A 22,829-nucleotide genomic window follows, 5' to 3' on the forward strand; every position below is an offset into this window, starting at 1 on the left:
AAATACGTACGAAACGTACATTTCGCCGTGTTTCAAAATTGTTATAATTTTATTTCGTTAATCTAACAGTGATTTTATAATTGTAATTCTCGGTCCGAAATGACAGCACTGACAGTTTTATAGCGGCCCGGCGATTTGTTATTATTGTTATTGTTGTTATAAATTGCCTCCGATAAAGTGATAAGGGTACGGTCTGTTGAACGGCGCCAAGGCCGCGGCGGATTGATAAGGTGACTTGCGTTATGTTTGTTGTTGAAGAGTTATATTGCTATTAATGTGCACAATTTTTTAATTATTTCGATTATATGTTTATATTACATCGGTGTAGTGATATCTGGTTCTTAATATTTACTGATACGATAGCTGCTTACTAATGCAATCGATTATAGATTGTACAGGTACAAATATCGAACGCTGATGATGTCATGTGTGTATGTGTGTGCCTGTATGGACGCGCGCTTTTTTGTGTGTGTTGCGTGCGTGATGATATAATGGTATTACATTTTCTAACATGTTTTTTTGTTTCTAAAATCTGATTTAATTTAAACTAACATAGGTATAGTCCACCTAACAGTAAAGGATCAAGGTCGCCGGATATGTGTAATCAATTTAAAATTAGTCCTGTCTGGGATCGACCGCGAATGAGTTGTTGCGTCAATGGAGTAAGTTTGAACATCCCGAGTAATTGCATTACCACATTCAAACCAGAACACAGAAGCGCTTACAAAACAGTTATTATGTTATGCCACCGTAGTTGCGTACCCTAATGTCACCCTTGAGTTATTGTCTGACTTAATAAGTATTTATCACTAGGTTTTATCTTTCACATTACTTAATATTATAAGAATCGGTTGCGAAACCCGTGCACAATTCGCATCTGACTTAGTTAATCTCAAGAATGCCAATGTTTACGCGTACGAAGCCGCTAATTGGCTCGCGTCTCGACCGCCGACAAGTGGACGACGAAAATGAGAATAAAATGAATCCTATTCCACTCGCTTAGACGAATATGAACGAGGCATGGGGGGAAAGTAATGAGACGTTTGTGGGTGTTTTCTTTTGTTTAGCAGTTCATGGTTTTGATTCCTGTGGAATTTGTTTTCGTTTGTGACGTACGAGTAAGTGTGATCATGCTTATAGAAAACGACCTGACGCTAAAAGCTCTTGAAAGCCTTCATATTTAAACTAGAACAATATTAGAAAAAATTAGATTAAAAAAGGACTTCATAAAAATATATTAATCTTAAGAATGCCAACGTTTAAGCGTACGAAGCCGCTAATTGGCTCGCATCTCGACCGCCGACGAGTGCACGACGAAAATGAGAATGAAATGAGTGCAATTCCACTCGCTTAGACGAATGTGAACGAGGTATGGGGGAAAGTAATGAGACGTTTGCGGGCGTTTTCTTTTGTTTTGCTGTTCTTGGTTTTGATTCGTGTGGGATTCGTTTTTCCTTTTCTATCATCAGAGTAAGTGTTGCGATCGTACTTGTAGCAATTAATCGGACGCTAAAAGCTCATGACAGATATTCAAAATAGATAATTAATACAAAGAATTTGATAAAAAAACGACCTCATAAAAATATATTAATCTCAAGAATGCCAACGTTTAAGCGTACGGAGCCGCTAATTGGCTCGCGTCTCGACCGCCGACGAGTGGACGACGAATATGAGAATAAAATGAGTTGAATTCTACTCGCTTAGACGAATGTGAACGAGGTATGGGGGAAAGTAATGAGACGTTTGTGGGTGTTTTCTTTTGTTTAGCTGTTTTTGGTTTTGATTCATGCGGGTTTTGTTTTTTTTTTGTGTCATAGGAGTACGAATACGTTTGTAGTAAACAACTATAGTCTGATTCATAATTAGGTGTCCAAAGTGTAAACAAAGGTGTTGACCTATCAAGAAAATATGTTTGAAATGGTAGTTTCTTATTTTTGTCGATATTAAAGTAATACAACAATAATAAAATTATAATCTAAATAAATTAAGATTAATTCACATTGTCTTTTATTTATATCACCCCAATTTCGTTCCATGCAGTAATAATAATTATAAACAAAGATTATGGTAGAAAATTAAAATGTGATAATGGTAACACAATCGGAATCCCAAACATTTCTTGTGCCGTCATTTTTAAGTCTCGTAGCTGATATCATCCATTTTCGTAATTGTGATCGAACTCAAATGCTTTCTCGTTTACGTAACGCGTTTGTTAAATTGTGTATATTTGTTAACGTTTTCGTTTTTTATTGAGTTTGTTAAAGTTTTTGTTTCTTGTTAATTTTGACAGTGACATTTCTTTGTTTACATTTTGGACACCTAATTATGAATCAGACTATAGCTAAGCTCGGCTAAGTGACATCTTACTTACAATTTTATAACTTCATGACCTATAAAATAAAATAGAAATTTAGGTCAAGAATTAAGTACTTAAAAGCTCAATCCATTAACATTATATTTACCTGTTTAATTTATTAGTAAAGTTAAATGTAAACTTTAAAGTAAATAACAATCCGTTTAAACATATTCAAACGTGTTATTTTCATACAAGCGATGTCTAAATAACTGATAAATTTAAGGGCAATTCACTCCCAACGCGGACCGCCGACGCCACCTGTCGGCGACGGGCGCAAATAAATCGCACAGTAAAAAATAAATGAAACGCCATTAAGCGTAGCGCACACACGCAGATGCGATACGTACGTAAAACAAGGGGAAAATATATAATATAACTGATATTATAACGATAAAGTAACTTTACAATATACATAATAATATGTTTAATGTTTTAGTAGAAATATTGGGAATGATAATAGCATAAATCGACAGTTACCAAAGAGTTGCCTTTACGATACACCGACAGTACAGTTATGTAAATAAATAGTTGTACCATTAAAATTAGGTGATATAACAATTCATTTTATTTATATGCGTATGAAAATAATACGTTTTTATATAAATTACGTGTAAATATTTATAATTTGAAATACGTCTAAAAATAAAATAACTTTCCAAAAGGAAATAAAATTAAGAGCGTGGTAAAAATAATAAAATATACAGGGTGAATTTGTCTTGTGTCTGGTGAATTTGTGAATTTGTCCTTTAGTTTGTCATTTATCATTACTTCCCAGATTTTGATCCTTATAAGCAACACTATCAGATAGTCGAATAATATAGAGGGTATATATTTTTTTCAAAATGAACTCGTTCGATTCCCAGCTAGGGAAAAAGTTATTTTAAAAAAGTAATGATGCAGTTTTAGTTTTTATCAAAATCGGCCTCGTAACTCCTCTCAGCATTTTTCGCTAATCCTTATCCTTAGTTTCGGATTTGGCCCTGAAGGCCCGTTTTAAAAATTCACCCTGTATATAATAAATGACAAAGCAAATTCATTATGCAGTATAATCTTAGCAATATGCAGCAACAATAAATCAAGGCTACAATATTAATTATGATTGTGCAACGGGTATGTATAATTGTTGACATGGCTATGGCAATAAATAATGTTTCTTTTTCGCAACCGACCAGAATAGGTTTTCTGAATTACTTCTAGCAAAAATATACATGAAATAAATATTAAGCGGAGCCTACACTGACGTGAACGTGACGATAAACTCATAAAACAAGCGGTCGTGAAAATATACGCGCGCGCAAACTGAATATTAATGGATATCAACTAGTGATGCGACGAATATTCCTTGTGTTAATAATATTCCTTAAGGCGTCGCATATTTCTGGTTTGTTTTCCTCTTAGGGTCTTTATAGAATTAATACATGTTTGTAAAGTGTATTTTTTATTTGCACTTATATTGCAAAGTATGTTAAATATTTTTACAATATCTAAATATGTATTCAGATATGTTTATTGTTAGTAAAAAATAATAATTTTTTATTTTTATATATTTAATTATCTTCTTGTCAGTAATTAAACTAGTAATAGATTAATATTTTTTTACGTTTAATATCTGACACTTGATTTTTGTAAAGCAGAATTAATTTTTTAACACAAGATTTGTAGTTTCTTTCTAAACTTTTCGTTATTATGCAAGTAACTAATATTTACGAAGCTATATTTGTTACATCACTAAATCTGTCCAGGCATATTAGTAGGCGCTGTTTGCACTATCTGAGCCATCTGTTTTATAGCTTATTCAAAAATAAAGTTTCCTATGTTGGAATAAAGTTGAAATCACATTGACTGAATAACAGTAAGGATGCACTCGGATTTCTGTAAGTCCAATGAAATTCAAGCTTTGTTACGTATGTGAGAAGTTGATAATGGATTGTGAGTGTTGCGGTTTTGGTTTACCCTTGAGCCACGTCAAGGCAATGCTCTTTTTTTTAAATCTAACTCCTAACGTTATTCGTTACTGTTAACGGTTTTTTGGTAGCAGTTTATTTTTATAGCAGTTACTTCAAAGTTAAGCGTTAGTTTAATAGCTGTTATTTTTTATTGCTTTAACAGTTGGCTCGAATATGCTTGTCAAAACTACTGGCTTTCGTTTGTGACGTTTCGCGATTTGAATATTCAACAACAATTAATCTTGGACATTGAATTTTATTCCTTTTCGCCCGTCTGCTGACTGAATGTTTTTCGAGGCATTCTCATTCTTTGGCACGCCCTTTAGCCTAAACAGCTTGACGGATTGTACCACATGAGGTGTCGTTGGATTCATCTACATTGTGGGAGTGATATAGGATATATTTTAAGCAGTGGTGATTTTTGTTTTAATACTAATTCAAAGAATTACGAGTTCACATTTCTATCACGTTTCGCGTACCTATAGTGTTTTTATGAGTTATGGACTTATGAGTAACATACGACTTAAATAAGTGTTTTTTTGTTTCGTCGCATTATAGCTTATAATGAGACATAAATTCTTCGTCACGGCCATATTTGATAAAACTTCTTAATTGGGGTAAAATATAATTAATAAATAACTAATATACTAACTGTTCAACGAAATTAGACTGACACTAGATATTTTCAACAATACTCACTTTTTTGAAAACATCACTAGAGTGCTGTAGACACTGAATAAACCTTAAACGACAATAAAAAAATGTTCACAGTGCCCTTTGTCAGATAACCATCGTTATCGCTAAACAAATTCATACTGACTCTGAACGAACGAGTTGAAGTCACAGCGCCGTGCAAAAAAAACACTATTTGCCAATTATCCTATCGTACGGGACGGAGCGAAAAAACGTAGAAAAGCATGGAAAACAATTGTCAGTCAAACGGACGAGTGGTTAGTGGCATGGACGGAGTAACAGAATACACTTCTATTTATTTTTAAATCGATCTTATGAATAAGGAAATCTGCCTGAATTAATTTAATGCTTATTACGAATATTACTTGACGCATAGCTTCACTTACATTGGACATCTTAGATTCTAAGATTCTAAGTTTCTAAGTTACTTAGTAATGTCGTAGTCACCTCATTCGGTTGAGCTTGTAAGTTATACTCCATACGAAGTTATTAAGCTACTGCAGATTGATAACTTCACATAGAGATTCCTTTATTAGATAAACAGGCAAGATAAAATAGATAAAAACATTTTTCTTTTTTGTTTATCAAGCGATTTCCTTTTTTTGATATGTTTTGTACATTTTGGCATTTTGACACTTACGTATGTAAGTGTTATTAATGAACAGTTGAAAAAAATAGAAGTTTAAGATATCTAATGGTCGAAATTACAATACTGGCGAGCTGCTCGTCCATACAATTAGCTATAGTCCGCATAGTAGTCCGCAGTTATCAACGAGATTGCTCCCCAGAGATCGTGTCACTCGCACCTCGCCTCTACGTGATTCTCAATCTGCTACGCAATACCTTATCTAGTAAAATCTTACCAAAATACATAAGGACAATTTTTTGAAGAAACGGACAATTAAGAATTGAAGGTGGTAGAACCCTATGTGGTTCGCCTGCGGTGGCACCACCTATACTTACGAGTATTTCTGTCTAGTAACAGCAGGGATTGTGGTTCGAAGGATGTGGTAAGGGAGATATACGAGTACTTTTCCGAGGCATTCCAGTTTAGTCCTCAGGGGTTTAGATAGAAAACTAATTTTATCTGGTATTAACTACAGACGTGCATGGGTGGCACTAGCCACTTGCCATCAGGTGGCTTGCACGCTGCTACTCCTAGATAATATAAAGAAAAACAATTTCCGAAAGATAGTATAAATTTAATAGTATAACAAAGGAGATGTCGCAAGTAAATTCGAAATTCGCAAAGCGGACCCCGACGGCCCGCGTCACATGCAGACAACTGCGTCTGGTAGTACTAGTGCCTATTGTGTACTCGTAGCAATTTATCCACGATGTCTCCACCGTAGAGTAGGGTTCACAAAAAATTTGGTGTAGATAGTTCAATGTAATAAACTAAAACTATTTAATTTGGAGTTAATGCTATAAGGATTTTAAGATTGTTTATGATAGGAGGATGTTTAATTTCTTCCAAGAATTAAATAAATAAAACATATTATTATTTGTTGTCATAAGTTATCTACAGATAATTTTCTTTCCTACATGATGCATATATAAAATGATACGTATAGAAATATATGCGTATATTTTTAGCAATTTATCAAATGATATCGCGATACACTAATAATAAATATAGGTACGTTACTAAAGCTTTCTACGGTAACCTAACAGTTACTTTAGAATACGTATACAAATCCCGACTACATTGCACTTTAACAATCGTAAGAGCTTTAACAAAACGTAGACACGTGTAACAGCCCTGCAATCAAGTTTCTGCACAAATAAAAAAAAGAACTGTCGATTCGAAATCGTACGTCCGAAAACGTTTCCGTATTGATTGCATATGAACGGAGGAGTATAACGGAGTGGTTATAGTAGATATCTTGCAAAAATGCTGGTTTTTCATACATCGCACCGATGTAGGTTGAACTGTGCAATCGGAATATAACTATTGTTTTGGCACGAGATAAAAATCTCATTTTAGGTAGCACAAGTTATCGCCCTTCTGTTTATATGATTTTTACAAACGTAATTATGTTTTGACCAAAATTTATTGGTAGAAGTTCCGTATATTTTTAATCGAAAGTAGTCGAATCAAAATATAAAAGTCATATTTTTTAATATTTTATTTATTTTTAATCCGTTACTAAGTTAAATGTAATATGTTATAGTTAAGGGCTAGTGTTGTTAAATTTAATGTAATATGTTATATTGCCGCAACATAGATACAGACCATAAATATACTGGGTGTCAATATTATAATAAGAACCGAATATTCTACACTAAATATTTTCTTGTTATCGCAAAATTCAATTAGAATAATCTTTTATGAATTGAAATTGTCAGTGCATATTACATTTTATGGTTTGGTTTCAGAAGTAATTGGGTATTATATTAACCAAGTAATCGATATTGTTAATAGAAAATATACACATTTAGGTATTACCTACTATATTGTACTACGTCTTAACTTTTATCTGGCTATCTTTGAGCGTTCATCTCGATACTTACCAAAGTCAATTGTGTTATAATGCAACGAATAATTCTTATGTATAACATCTATATAATTTGTGTATGTTTTTATATCTTCATGTATGTATGTATATTATCTATTACTAATTCATTATCACTGGTTGTCAAACTATTGTCAATACATACAAAGTCGCGAAAGGAAGCAAGTTACCGATTAATAGATGAGACCAATTTCATTGGTCCCGGGAATTTTCACTTTGGACCGACAAAGCCGGGCCGAGCTCGATGAAAATGTCAGCGATTCCTTTAAATTACCGGTTTTATTAGCGCTAATGTCCTGATTGAAGTGCTCTTATTATTTTCGCTCCGACAAGCAAGGACACCTATAGGTATTCATGGAAATAAATGACCGCCACTCGACCGATGTAATGAAAAGTTCCCGGGTTATCTTCATAAACAAAAAGGTCATATTTTGACATTTCGTCACATTCAGTTTACAAAATCATTGCTTAAATTTAAATAGGTTTGTAGTTTGTGAAGTTATATATAGTACTTTGTAAGAAAATTAATTCGATTTTCATATACATCCAAAAATACTAGAAGACCTTCAACATTATTAGTTAATATGTTAATTGAGAATAACTGCCATGACTTTAAAGTATAGGGACAACAAAACACTTAATTTTTTAATTACAAACATCAAATTTTAGTTTCGAGCAGATATCTCCTATTCTATTATATATAATTTCTAACAGAAACGATGTGAAAATTCCAGTTGACCGTAGCCTAAGTCCTTGATTGCGAAGTTACGCAAACTCCTAGCCAGCCAGCGAACTTCCACAAAAGCCTTTTTAATTTCATCGATAACCCCAATTTCTTTGCGCGTAAAATCAAAACACAGTTCCAGAAGTTTGGACAATAAAAACCGTGTTTCGTGGTACAATTAGGCTTAAATTGGTGGTTGACGCTCGCAGTAATAATGAGGTTGTTTTCACTAAGTGCCGCGTAACAAGAGAAAAGATAAGTCAAGTGGAAAATATACGTAAACATTTGGCGAAGTTCTTAATTATTATGTTTAACTAGTATGGTCAAATTTTAATTTCTTCAGTAGTTAACGCACAAACTTGTCTTATTTTATGCGTTAATATAGAAAGTATACGCCAGGGTGTTTGACGCCAAATATTTGACGTCAGTAACAAAAGTTACACACAACACAAAAAAAAAGTAGAGCGCCCGCTCGATTGGGTTTCGAATAAATGAACCTCTGGAATTGATTTATTAAACGCCATTGAACCCTGCCCGATGGGGAACAATCGACGAATTGAGCCACTATTTGCTATGAGGACAATAGACAAGATTCTATGCCCTGCGACCTATGAGCGATGTCAGCGAAGGGCTAATGACTCGAGCCATTGAGGGTCCATATGCGTTTGTTAAGGGTTAACGAAGCGATCATAACTCGTGTGGTTTGCAAACAATAACGCCAATTAATACGGATTTGTTATACTTTAAAAGTAATAATTATTAAATAACGTATATACATTATAATGTAATGAAGAATATTGCGGCTCGCCACAATTATTTATCCCTATAAATCAAGTTACGTAACGCTTTCGGTATTTGATTGGGTAGGGTACAGGAAAATTCTTAAGATGATTGACTAATCCTTTAGAGGGGCTGCCAACAATTTATTATCACAGTAGATATGTTAAAAAGTTACAAACGACTCAAAATATTTCTATGAGGAAAAATAGATTCGCGAATTCGTATAGAATAATACCGTGGTCCGTGACCCTTAGTCAGCGAAGGGATCTAATGACTCGAGCCACAGAAGGTCCATTTGCGGTTGTTAACGAAAACCAAAGCCATGGACCGGCGCTCGGACGACGCCCGGTTGTTAATAGCGACGATAAGTTTCACGGCGGCGGCCCGGCTTGGACCGCCCCGGGCACGGCACCGTCTCGCTCCGAAAAATGGAACGAATTTCCTCTTAGATTAGATTCCGTCGCGAAACCACAAACGACACTTGACACAGATGTTTTTTTAAATGTTGACGTATTTGCAGTTTTATTTAAATTTTAGATTAAAATTAATGCTACTGGTACAAAATTTTACTTGCTTTAAATACAAAACGAAAAGATATCGTTTGCTTAAATTAAACGATTATTTCAAACTAATTCGTAAATGAAGATAAGGTAAAAAATAGTTGATTAAACAAATAATAAAAAGAGAAACAAAGTACTTAATGAATTGTGGCTTTTCCCTAATTGAATCCTTGTGGGAACACTGGCGGACTTCTCGAATGTTCTCATTTATCTGCCGCAGTTTAAGGATGAGCTAGGCCACCCAGATTCGTTAATTTCCTCTGTAGCCTTCGACTAGAACTTGTATTTATTCAATAACAAACTCGTCTCGTCTTGTCTGGTCCCGTTCGCTCTTCACGAAGTTTTAATTAATGCGTATAGTTAGTGTTAAACCGTCGGGTCGCTGCTGCCGTGAGATTCACTCGAGTGGGACGCGCCTCGCGATTTTGGAGGCCGAATTCATTAATGTTTTATCTTCCCGTCATTAGGGCGTCAATGCCTATCGTGTTTCTTATTTGTCAAAGTAATTGACCCCGTTCTTCGGCTATTAAATTTCGTCAAATAACAACTTCTTAAACTCTGCAACCCGCTAGGACAAGCAATTTTCGATATTTCAGGTACTGTAGACACTCGCATAGAAATAAATACAATTTGTAGATCACAACAGATATCTAAATTTTCTTCTTTGTATGGCTGAAAGACATAGTCACCATGATGAATTTTATCATACCTTATCTGATACCTAACTGTAAATAGTTATAGTTCAAAGATGACAAAATGCTTTGAACAACAAATTTAATCGGAAAACTTGTCCAGAAAGGAAAGATGTTAGAGTGTCTTATAAGACAAACTTTTAAATTGAAACGAAAAGCATCTGCGGTCGGTTCGAATCCATATTAAAATAAAATACTTACTCCAATGGCTCGATTTGCAGATAAATAATATATTGGAGCGGAGCGAATAGTTCGCGGGGCGAATGCGGGCTCGCCGAGAATTGAGAAGTTGAAGAAAGTAGGATTTTTAACTGCCCTGATTTTTCTTCGTGCTCGTAACGCCAACTCGGTCTCGAGACGGGAAATTGAAGGATCCATTCTCTGTTTGAAAACAACTTTAAAAGACAGACATTACAACGATAGTATTACATCTGGGGTTGAGATCCGATCACGCCTCGGAAGTCTTGCGACCGTTAAATCCAAACGGATTTCCTGATTTTAAGCTTCTACTTAAAATCTTGTTTGGACAAGTTGGAATTGAAATAATTTTCTTATGCAATTTAATATGAGGTTTTCCATTTTACACTTATCGTCTTATAAGAAATGGACCTGGAACTGGAACTCATACTTAGATCATCACACGTTCAATCATAATAAACACTTGTACTTTCTTGCTACACTATGTTTGATAAAGTCTACAGAAATTTATTCAAAAGACACCCTTGACAATTACGACCTCAATTTTGTCGCGTGGCTCGTATTTTTCAATTAAATGTTACGTTCAGCGTTTTCTTTCGAGGGTCGTTTCGAAGAACCTAATACTAATATTTCAATGGCTACGTCTTCATTGTTGTGAGAACCCTGGCAAAGTTCAATTTTAAATAAAAGTTATTTATTTTAATTCACAATGTATTTTATGTTTTGTTATTATCCAAATCTACATGATTATATTAAAATCATTTGTATATCATTTATCATTTGTTTATAAGTACAAATGTTTGGAATCTCTTACTATTGCCCATTATTAATAATCCACCTATCTAACGTTTTACTTACCAGAAATTTGACAATTGATTTAAAACTAGAAATTTACCGAAGATACATGATAGCATGTATTAAAAGTATTTTAAAATGTTTATCAACATGTTTCAAAAGCGCTCCAATTCCATTTATCACTTCCAGCGGTTATCGCCTCTCATCAAATCAAAGGATTCCCATCAACACTGCCACTTGTGTAGCGGTATGATTTGATCTGGCTGTTTTAAAGTTCGCCAGACCGTTCACTTTCGACTTCAATCGGCTTTGAATCCGGGAACGCGCCGTTTCGGGCCATTCACACGCCATCCCCGCCCCCGATATCGCCTCGGATTTCAATAGGGAACGGAGTGAATCCGAAATCGTATCTCAATATGCCAGTTTAATCGCGCAACGCCATCTATTGACTCACGGAGTAAACTTGATGCCACAGTGAAAGGAAACTCGTAGGAATTTATGATGAAATAAAAAAATAATCTTATCGTGTTCAAGTTATAATATTTTAATGAGTTATTTCATAGTTCATTCACATAAAATGTGTACTTAATGGTCTGAATGTGATCTTGTCTTAAATTAGATATTATTGTCACTATATTTAATTAGGTATATTGTTTTTTTAGGAATTATGGTGACTCTTTATTAGTCACTTTGAGCAATAATTGTTATTTATTCTCTTTTTTCCATTTACAAAATCATGATATTCTTTAACATTGTATACGTGTTAAATATATCAAATTATTTCACTACAAAATAATTAAAAATTATAATTTAATATTCAAGACGTTATTTCACTTGAACTACTGACTGGATTTATACTATACACGTGGTGTAGGTGGCAGTTAAGGAGGGGGTGAGGGGTGAACCAGGGTGGGTTCGGTACTACGTCTACTACGATACACGAGAACGTCGGTAGTAAGGGGCTATTTGGGGCGGTCGGAGCTCCAGTTTACTACTAATATGGTTACCCTTCTAACTCTGATTTGTGGATCTGTAAACAAATTGTATTGATTGAATAATTGGATTGGATTAAGACAAATTACCTACACAAGTAAAAAAATATCAAATTTCAACTTGAATGGGATTATTTTTTGTTAAATGATAATGGAAGCAATTTTATTTTCAATAGTTTTAATATAAAAATAAGTTATCGATACGTAACAATTATAAACAATAGGTATAAAACCTCTTTTCTGTTTCTTTTTTATAATTATCACGTAATATTTGCCATATATTGTATTTTTTATTAAAGGAATTTCTAACAACCATTAAAATGTAGTGGTAGTGGTAGGTATTGTAATAACCATTAAATTATATTGGGTATATTGTATGTAGCCTTTTATTATTTTTTAAATGAATCTATATATATATATATATATATATATATAGATATATACAGCTCAATGTATCGTAGGTATCACGATTAGGTATCATATCATATTTGTTATATGTCCTAGGAAAATCGATACAATATATCCACACACTACACCGCTCGTGTTTCGGACGTCGATTTAGATTATTGGCTACACTGTCCGTCAATGGGGCCGCCGTATAATAGTTTGTTACGCTATGAATTTCCTAATTAATGCCGCCCAACGCAAATATTCCGATGGAAATTTTAATGAAACCATACATTTTGTATTTGTATTTTGGTGGGCGTCGCCGTGTTTGGACCGTGATTAATATTTCGATGTACGCTTTGTACAGAAGTGGATATTCATTGTAGTAATTATCATTTAACCCAAAATAGGATAGGATTTTTAGTTCTATTTGAAGTTTTTTTGATCATTGTTATAGAAGTTGCAAACTAGTACGAAATCCATGTGATGGTAAGTGGCTACTGCCGCCCATGAACATATACATATATAATACATAATAAACATCAATCCCCGATAAAATTAGGGACCTATCTAATGTCAGCCACAAATGGGTTGCTATACCTGATTGATAAGCTGAAAAGTCTAGTGTGAGTAGGTATCCTTTACTAGACCGCACAAAGCAGGACACATCAGGGCTTAACACCGTTATTAGGCAGAAAATGGTGTGGCGGTGATGTTTGATGTCCATATCTAGGTAATCTAGGACAAGTTATAGGTAAACCATTTTAAATACTCCACGTTTCGTTTCTCACCGCTATATATTCAAGGGACTGTTACTGTTTATAGGTAAACTTTACGAGTATCCGGCCGATAATAAAACGTTTCGTTCGGATATGACTTGAACCGATAGAAAGTGTAATTCAAAATGACGGATAGTTCAGTATATATCGTACAATGAGGTAGAATCCTACGTGTTTCGACTCGGTGGCACATCTGCTACACCTATTTTTACCTTTTGCAATGTTAAGCACTGCTGTGTTCTGATGTTAAGGTGTGACAAGGAAGACACTCTTAATGAGGTATTCCCTTTTGTTTTTTGGAAGTGGCAACGTCTTGGCATCAGTAGGGTAATTAATCAGCTTAGGTTTGACTCCTACTATTTCTGAAGCTCATGACAGATATCTGCAACTCCATGAGTGCCACTGCCACTACATAACAATTAAATTGCATGCTCGTTTGTTACTACTGAATATATCATTAAATGTATACGTTTCGATATCAAATAGTATATCCTATATATAACGAGATTTAGGGCTAGAAAAGAAAGCCGCCATTCTAAATTACAACCCTTATTGAACCGAGTAATACTTACACGTATTATATATACCCTATAGTCCTGTATCGTGCCGTATTGTGGATTTTATTCGCCCTCTTTTCATTCTCCAAATCTAGGCTAGCGCTTGATTTATGTAGCTTTTCTGTGAGCGCGGTTTACTGAGCACCTTTTGTAACTGAGGTATGTGTTATGTTTTCGCGAATGACACTGTTATTTATTAAACTTATGAACGTATTAATATTACAGACTAAGTAAATAAATAGACATCTATTTTGTTGTATTTATATAATAGTGAATATTGTTTGTGTGATAAGCTTGGTTCAGATAACACAACAAGTGGCAATAAGTGTGGCGGTGGTAGTTGTTAAAGTTGGTCCACAAAATATCTACCACCTTCACAAACCTTCCAGAATTTATTACAAGCTGGCATTTGACTTTAGTAAGTGATCGACTAGAGAAAGCAAATGTTTGTGTAACAAACAAACATTTGTGTTAGTTGGACAAAACAAGACCGAATTTTTGACGACTTGAGAACTGTTTATTGCTCAGTATTATATGTTATAGTGACACGATTTATTGTTTTAGGTTTCTGTTTTTTCGGATGATTTTATTTGGCATTTCTAGTAGTGTCTGACTGGGCCTTGGGTATCTTTATGCGAGCTTCGTGACTCGACTGCGTAGTGGTCCCGCGATAAGTTCTGCGGCGCCGTTACTCTTTGTTTCGAACGCTCTTATGTTTTTCCATGTCTTGGTTAGTTAGAGTAGTATTCATTCAAGCTATTTCCCATGACCGGTCTCGTGTACTGTTCTCTCGTAGATACCTTGGACGTTAAGTCGGTTTCGGTTTAGAAATCTTTATTCTCAAAAGAATTTACATTCACTTATAATGAGAACTTATCTAAACTTAAAATTAAGTACAATATTCGGCGTGCGTACAAATAGGTTATCTTAAAATATCTTAAATGTTATATTCACATTACTAAACATTTACAATGTGGGTAGTTTTCTAAAATGCAAGGTATACGAAGCGCAAGCGACGATAAATTACACGGATGCAGAGTGACTAGAAGCGGCTTGGTACGCAGTAAGTATTTTGGTTTGTAATTAAAGTTTTGTATTTTAATTTTTACTTTACATTTTATTTATCTTTTATTTATTTATTTTAATTATATTATTTTTATTTGTGTTTTATATATATGTATACGACTGTAAATAGTTTTTATTTTAATTTTTGATTTGTTTGTTTTTTATTATTATTAATATTTTTATTTTGCACTATACAAAATATTTTCTGTGTTTATTTTTTTTATTTATTTTTTTTTTTTCTTTTAAATTTTATTTTTACTATCATTAATTATATTGCAAATTTTACTTTCTTTATTTACTTTATTATTTTTGGTGAATTAAATGTAATTTAAGTAGTTTTTTAAAAACATGTAAATTTTTTGCTTGTTTAATATTATTAGGTAATTTGTTATATAATTTTGCTCCATTATAAGTTATATTATTTTTGCCAAACTTGGTTCTTGTTTTACTTAATATTAAATTATTTACACTTCTTAGTCTTTTTAGGTACGGATGATCTTTTTTAATATTAAATGTAATGTTGGTATGTATTTCGTTGGAAAGTATTTTATATATTAGAACACACGTGTTATATTCATAAGTTTGAATTATGTCCATTAATTTAGTTTCTTTATATATTCGTGATGTTGGTGTGAGATAATCATAATGAAATAGTGTTTTAATAAGTTTATTTTGCGATATTTGTAGCGAATTAATGTGAGTTTTAGCTGCGGAGCCCCAGATTTCAGCCAGATAATCGATATGTGGTTTAACTAATGAATAATATATTGTAAATCTAACATCTCTCGGTAAACATCGAACAATACCTCGGAGTGCGCCTGTTAAAGATTTTAATTTGGATTTTATCTTCTCAATTTGTGGTTTCCAGGTTAATTGGTTATCAAGTATAAGTCCTAAATACTTCTGAGTACACGTCCTATATATTTTTTTATTGTTAATTTGGAGTGGTTCAAAATTATTAATTTTTTTATTTTTGGCTGCAAATATTACAAAATTCGTTTTTTCTGTATTTATAGTTAATAAATTACTATGAAACCAGATGTTGAGGAGATTTAGATCTTTTTGTGCTTGATCAATAATTGATTCTATTTTATGGCCAAAGTAGAATAGGCTAGTGTCATCTGCATACAATGATAATTCTCCGTTGAGCTCAAGTTTGCTCACATTATTTATGTAGACTAGGAAAAGCAATGGCCCAAGCAATGATCCTTGCGGAATTCCATATGTCATAGGTTTCATAGAACTCTGAAATTCTGCTATCTTTACTATTTGGACACGATCCGTCAGATATGATTCGAATATTTTATGTGCTTTATCAGTAATACCTATATCAGTTAATTTATCAAGTAGAATTTTGTGACTTACTGTATCAAACGCTTTTTTTAAGTCTATAAATATACCCAGACAGATTTTTTTTTCATCTATATTAGTTTTAATTTTCGTAATTACATCAATTATAGCTGATAAAGTATTAGATTTGGTTCTAAACCCATATTGTCTGTTATATAAAAAATTAATTGAATTTAAGTATGTTTCAAGACGGTTGTACAGGATTTTTTCAAATATCTTTGATATTACTGGCAATACCGATATAGGCCGATAGTTGTTAGGATCTGATCTATTCCCAGATTTAAAAATTGGTGTGACTTTAGCGATCATTAAACTTTTTGGAAACGTCCCTTGCTCTAGACAGTAGTTTATACAATTTGTTAGTTCATAGACAATTTGATGTTTAACGCATTTAATCGTTTTCGTATTAATGTTATCGATGCCTGAACTTGAATTAGTATCTAAGTTATTGATTATATTTAAAACTTCATTCTTGGTGGCTGGTTTTAAAACTGCTAGGCCAAAATTGTTTTGCTGTTTGTTAATTAAGGCTGTAGTATAAATCTTGTTATTGTGATATTTTACAGGGATCGCCTGAGCAAGAGATGATCCGACTGCTGAAAAGTAGTTGTTGAAATGTTCGCAGATGTCGATTCCTTCAGTAACAATTAATCCTTCTCTTTCTAATTTGGACGGTATTGAGACATCTTTTATTCTATTATGAGTTAGACTATCGATTAAGCTCCACATCTTTTTAGGTTTAGTTTTGCAAGCAAAAAACTTTTTTTTGTAGTATTCACTTTTCATCTTTTGTATTTCTTCAGTAACTGCCTTTTTTTCTGTGATGAGCGTGTGTTTAATATTTTCGTCTTGTGGGCGACTCTTGTGTAGTTGATAAAGATAGTTTTTGTATTTTATTTTGTTGTTTATTTTCTTATCTATCCAGTCTTGTCTTGGTGGATTAATCACTTTGATTTTTTTTACTTTGCATTTTTGTATATTATTAACGAATAGTTGCTCAAAATTGGAAAAAATGTTATTTTCTCTGTTGGCCATGGTTTCCTCTACAAGTGTTTGTAGCTTTCTGTAGTCAACTGCCTCGTAATTTATTTTGAGCTTTTTGGGCGGCTGATACTTACTAATTTCAAAGAATATTTGTTTGTGGTCTGATATTGTTGACTCGATGATAGCGAGATGGAATTGATTTTCTTTTAAATTCGTAGCAACGTGATCTAATAAAGTCTGTTTATGCGGTGTTTCACGGGTACAATATTTCATGGAAATTTTATTAACTATCCTGTAACCATTTTCCTGAAGAGTTTCTCTATATTCTTTGACATCATTGTTTATGTGTAGCAAGTCAAGATTAAAGTCGCCAAATATGACTGCTCTATTTCTTCGATTTAATTGCAGCGAGAAGGTGTCAAGGAAACTTTTAACATTTGTTCTCCCTGGTTTATAAACAGCTCCAATATCTATGCAAAATTTGTTTAAATGGATCCATAAAAAGTGGTTGTCGTCTTGAGACAGTTCTTCGATCTGATAATGTTTGAGACTTTTTATGGCAAAGATTGAAACTCCACCACCAATCGTATTATGCCGAAAATGATAATAGTGAGTATATCCTGGTATTTGAAATCTGTGCGCTTCATCATCGGATTTAATCCACGTTTCTGTTAATATTATAATGTGTATAGTTGATTTTAAAGATTTTATGGCACAACATAGTTCGGCAAACTTTCCAGGTTTTACAATACTTCTAGCATTTGCATATAAGAATTTAAGCGATCTTTGAGAACATTTTATCTCATCGTAATTGGTCACATATTGATAGGTTGGAAGGTTTTCGTTTCGGTTTCGATTAGTTGCAGCGATTAGTTTTTTGAAGAAGTGCTTATGATTTGGGGTACGCCTTTGACATATTTGATTTTTAAGTTACCTTCACCATTGGCAGTACGGCGATTGAGTTCTTCTTTAAGTTTCTTAAAATATGTTTGTTGGTATGGCGTTTGATCGGGGAAAATTTTCACATCAGTGTTTGTTAGCTTACTTTTATTTCTGAATATTAATTTAGTTGTTTCTTCGGATTCAAAAGTTACTTTGAGAGAACGATTTAATTCTGGTTTATATTTTCCAACGCGGATTACTCTTATGGGCTCTGGACAGTTTTCTAGTATTTGTTTGATAATTTTAAATACTTCTGCTTTGTCAGAGGATTGACGCTCCTTGTGATCGCTGGATTGAGGATTAAGTCTATAATACATTCGCGCATGAAATCAATTCAACTGGAAAGATGAAAAAATATCAAAATATAGGCAATTAGTTTTGCATATTTGCATAAAATTTGATGTTTGTAAACATATTAATTTATTGACATATCTGAATAGTTTTAGTATATACTAAAAAAATAATAATCATAGAGCAACACTAAATAGTAAAATAATACTATTTTACTAACTTGGTGACGCTCTATGATTATTATTTTTTTATATTGATTATATGATTCATTATAAAGAGTATAAGTTAGTTAAGACCAAGACAGATATAAATTATGCCTAACTCTATACTAACAGAAATGTACCTCATAGCGAAGAAATTCCGCAAACTCCAATTAGTTCACGTCTGCTTATTTCAAGCAATTATATTACAAATCAAATTAGAATATAATTATACATAACATCACCCTGAGACCATGGCGGATGTGTTATCGGTTAACTGAGTCGAATATGTGGGGATATTGTGATCATTACGAGCCGGGTCACGTAGGCGGGACGATGTGCCCCGAATGGGATGTCGGGGACAGCCGTCACGCTGATCACTCGATTACGATGTACGCGGTTGGTGCCTCCGTGTTGTGTTGCGGCTAAGTGCCTCTGGCTTATTGCTTGAAGGCCTAGTGACTTATAGAACATGGTGATATGACTTGTCTACTTAATAAATATCGAACATAGTATTTTTGGAGAATAACTTGCAGCTTAATAGGTGGATGCCGGGTTAAATTGTGCGTTATCTTCTAGAATGTGCACAACCTTTTATACCCATAAAAGCATGTGCATTGTGCATAGGATTCCCTTATATGTCGCAGAAGGGCACTAAAAGGGCAACTGGGAATATTAATTGATAAAGAAAGCTTGTTGTGAAAAAATACTAAGTTCTCATAGCGGTTATATCTCATTAAATGTGAGAATAATTCATCATTATAAGAATCAATATCGTCTAATTAATTCTCTAATCTAACGAAATTCCTGAACTGTTACGATCTGAAAAGTTTATCAAAGAAGTTGAGATTAAGTAATAGACCGTGACATACATAGTGATAAGATAAATTGGGATCAAAAAGGATCTTTGGTTGTCCTCTTTGCTTGGGTTAATTGGAGCGACGCGGTCCATTCGCTGGTAACCATTCAAATGAATAAGTGTATAATTACTCATACAGTACTTACGCTGAAATCCTATAAATATTACGCCCCAATGCTTTTTATTTAAATTGAAAATGCCATATGAACCAACCACAATAAATCTGTATCCTATTCTATGAGCGCAAAAAATACTTTAATCCTTCTAACGGATGTGATACAAAAGTAATCTTAAAGAGTAACAGCTTTGTGAATACAATGCAAATCGAGTTCTTAACATAAGGTGGTATGGGCATATTTCGCTCGAAAGGTACATGGTTCATATTACAGGAGTATCGGTTTTCAGTGGAACTGAACGGTGATTTTAGGGTTGCTAGGATCAAACAGAAAAGTCAGACTCATTTATCGGCATTAGATTTAATCCGGCAGATAATCTGGATAATCCAAATACACCTACAAACCTTTTCTCATCATCATATTTATCAAATACTTTTTTATTGGCATCTGTTACTGGGATATGCCTTATTTTTATAGTTAAGCAATAAAACGTAAATGTCTTCAATTAATTAATATATGACGTCATTAACACTTTGTTAACAATAACATAAATTAATTTAAATTCAATAATTTAATTATAGATATCCGGTGAAGCCGGAAATCGGCAACCCTTGTCGCGTCTCGGAACTGAAGGCGCCGCACTTCCCGTTTCCGACTCAAGGGCTGATTTTTTTTAGCCTCCCCCCACCCCATTCTTCATCCGAGTTTGTCGTCGCGATTCTTTTCGGACGAATTTTCCGTTGCGGTATTTTACTGCAGTTTAAACTTTTAACGCTCCTCGACTTCCCCCCTTTCGCGCTAAACGGAATTTAAAAACCTGTATAAAATTTGCCCGAGCGGAATTTTCGGACGTGCTAATACGTCGTCAGCCTTCCGTGAATCCCGGAAGCGGGTTATAGGGAATTCTGTTAGCCCGATGAAATTTTGCGGTTGTTTAGCTCTTCATATAGAAAATTTAAATTCATTTAACGAACGAGCGAACTCAAAAAGAAATAGAATTATCAAAGCAGTTCAGGTGTTTTTCTCATTTTTTGGAAATATTCCAAATTCTATCTGGTGTTAATTATTGAACATTACACCCTTTTTATTTTGGTTTAGTTACCATGACCGTCAATCAAGATGATTTAGAAAATATTTTGTTATAATTATTTCACGTACAATTGAATCACCAGGTGTTCGTCCCAAACACACTAATTAATTGACATACAATTAAAGGAGTCATTCGTCAAAACAAAGGGAGTCGATATATATTAAATACCTTACTAACTAACCTGATAAGTTTAATATCAACCGCTCCACCAATCTGTTGCGTAGAATTTACAATTGGATCTTCGGACGTTCTTCTCAAACGTAAACATTTGACGTTAGAGCCGGATTTTGAGGTCTGCGGAGGACCCAGAGCACCGACGGAGCGGAGGGAGGCCTCTAATTATTTTCCGTATAAAAGGAACTTTTTCGTCAAGTCTTTGAAAAAATTGTGGACAAAAATATCACATTTCATCAAAAATATAGTAATTAGTTAAGTACAAAGTATTTTCGCTAAAAAGTGAAAAAAATCCGTTTGGAAACGTTGCAAACCTGTGAAATTTGTATATGGTTTTCTTCTATTATAGAGGTCCCGCTCTTGTGCAGGCCTCGGAGCAGTAGTACCTCATAACCTCCCGCAAATCCGGCCCTGTTTGACATACAATTAGAGGAGTCATCCGCCAATAAAAAGCGACCCGACACCCACACGAAACGGCCGGATACCCTTTTTCCGCTGCATCCTCGCTAATTATCCCCGCGTAATCACACTAATTAACCGCACGCAACGACTTCCGCGAAGGTATGCCCATCGGTATCGACCACGCGGCTGTATGTGAGAGATGTGTGTGTGTGTTTTTTGTGTTTGGATCGATTAATGCGAACCGGCTATGATACTTGCAACATTGTACTTAGAGTATGTATATTTTTTTAGCATTTCCATACTATAATTTTACTTGTGGTACTTTCGGTATTGGTCAGTTCGGTTTCCCATATTCATCAAACTGTAAGGAATGGCGAGTTACACATAATTAAAGTACACTAAATAAATTATTATTAATTATTTATTTTGAATGTATGTAGTTCTAATTTGTTTTGAATGTAGGTTTAGAGCAAAAACCTACATAATAAATATTTCTCTATATAAATTTTAATTAATAACTATTATATTAAGATTTAGACATACATAACGATATATTTGGGATCATAGGAGGGTTATACTCGTAAGTCACGATGCAATTTACCTCGGAAATAGCGACTTCATTTAAGTTTAAAAAACTTGTGAAATATCGTTTAAAAATATTACAATAGCTTTAACGACCTACATAAAGTCATTCCACGTTCCTTAAACTTGTTTGCTGATAAGCAATAACATAGATATTTTAAAAATTCAACACGCAAACTCAAGGACGTCTCGGCGGTAACGAGTTTCAACAAAGCACTGTAATTATATCCCTCAAATTTATACTAAACAAACTTCGCAATAGTCCTTGACTGAACTAAATACACACATACGTTAGCAAATACAAATCACGAATAAAATTAACATTTCCCTTTACTTTAGTAACTCTTACATTAGTTTCCAATAGGGCCCTTTGTCCGAACATTCGAAGGAGTAAACCCTAAACCGCCGGGAGTCGGGCCGGCCCTTCGAGTAAAGTACACGTGCCCTATTTAGTTACTTGTAAGTCATCTTGTGACTCGAATTCAAATCGATACGACCTCGTCTCGTAAGCCCCTTTTCCCACGACAAACCCCTCGCTTGTACCGTAATAAATTATATTTCTATACGCGATAGTATTAGGTAAGTTTCTTTTGAACCCTCTCACTAGAAATTCCTGACTATACTTGATAGACTAATGCTAAACCTGTTCAAACTTTGACTAAAACTTTTGGGTTTAATTCTGTAGTTTCGATGTTATTTTAAAGAACTGTTCAATGTTTGTCTGTACTAGAACGTACGAATTTAATTAAAATTGAGATAAGATTTTGATAAAACTATTTAAGTAGCACTATTTAATTAA

At 33.8% G+C, this 22,829-nt stretch overlaps 1 protein-coding gene across 1 annotated transcript in view; it reads left to right on the forward strand.

Annotated features, from left to right (window-relative positions):
- The window catches only part of lilli (AF4/FMR2 family member lilliputian), a 152,701-nt gene that overhangs the window by 90,863 nt on the left and 39,009 nt on the right, over positions 1 to 22,829 (forward strand). The gene's annotated exons all lie outside the window — the stretch shown is intronic.

Source organism: Epargyreus clarus, unplaced genomic scaffold (genome assembly GCF_041222505.1).
Source record: "Epargyreus clarus isolate Ecla_fem2 unplaced genomic scaffold, WU_Ecla_fem_2.2 ptg000029l, whole genome shotgun sequence".
In the NCBI taxonomy this organism is placed as follows: Eukaryota; Metazoa; Arthropoda; class Insecta; order Lepidoptera; family Hesperiidae; genus Epargyreus; species Epargyreus clarus.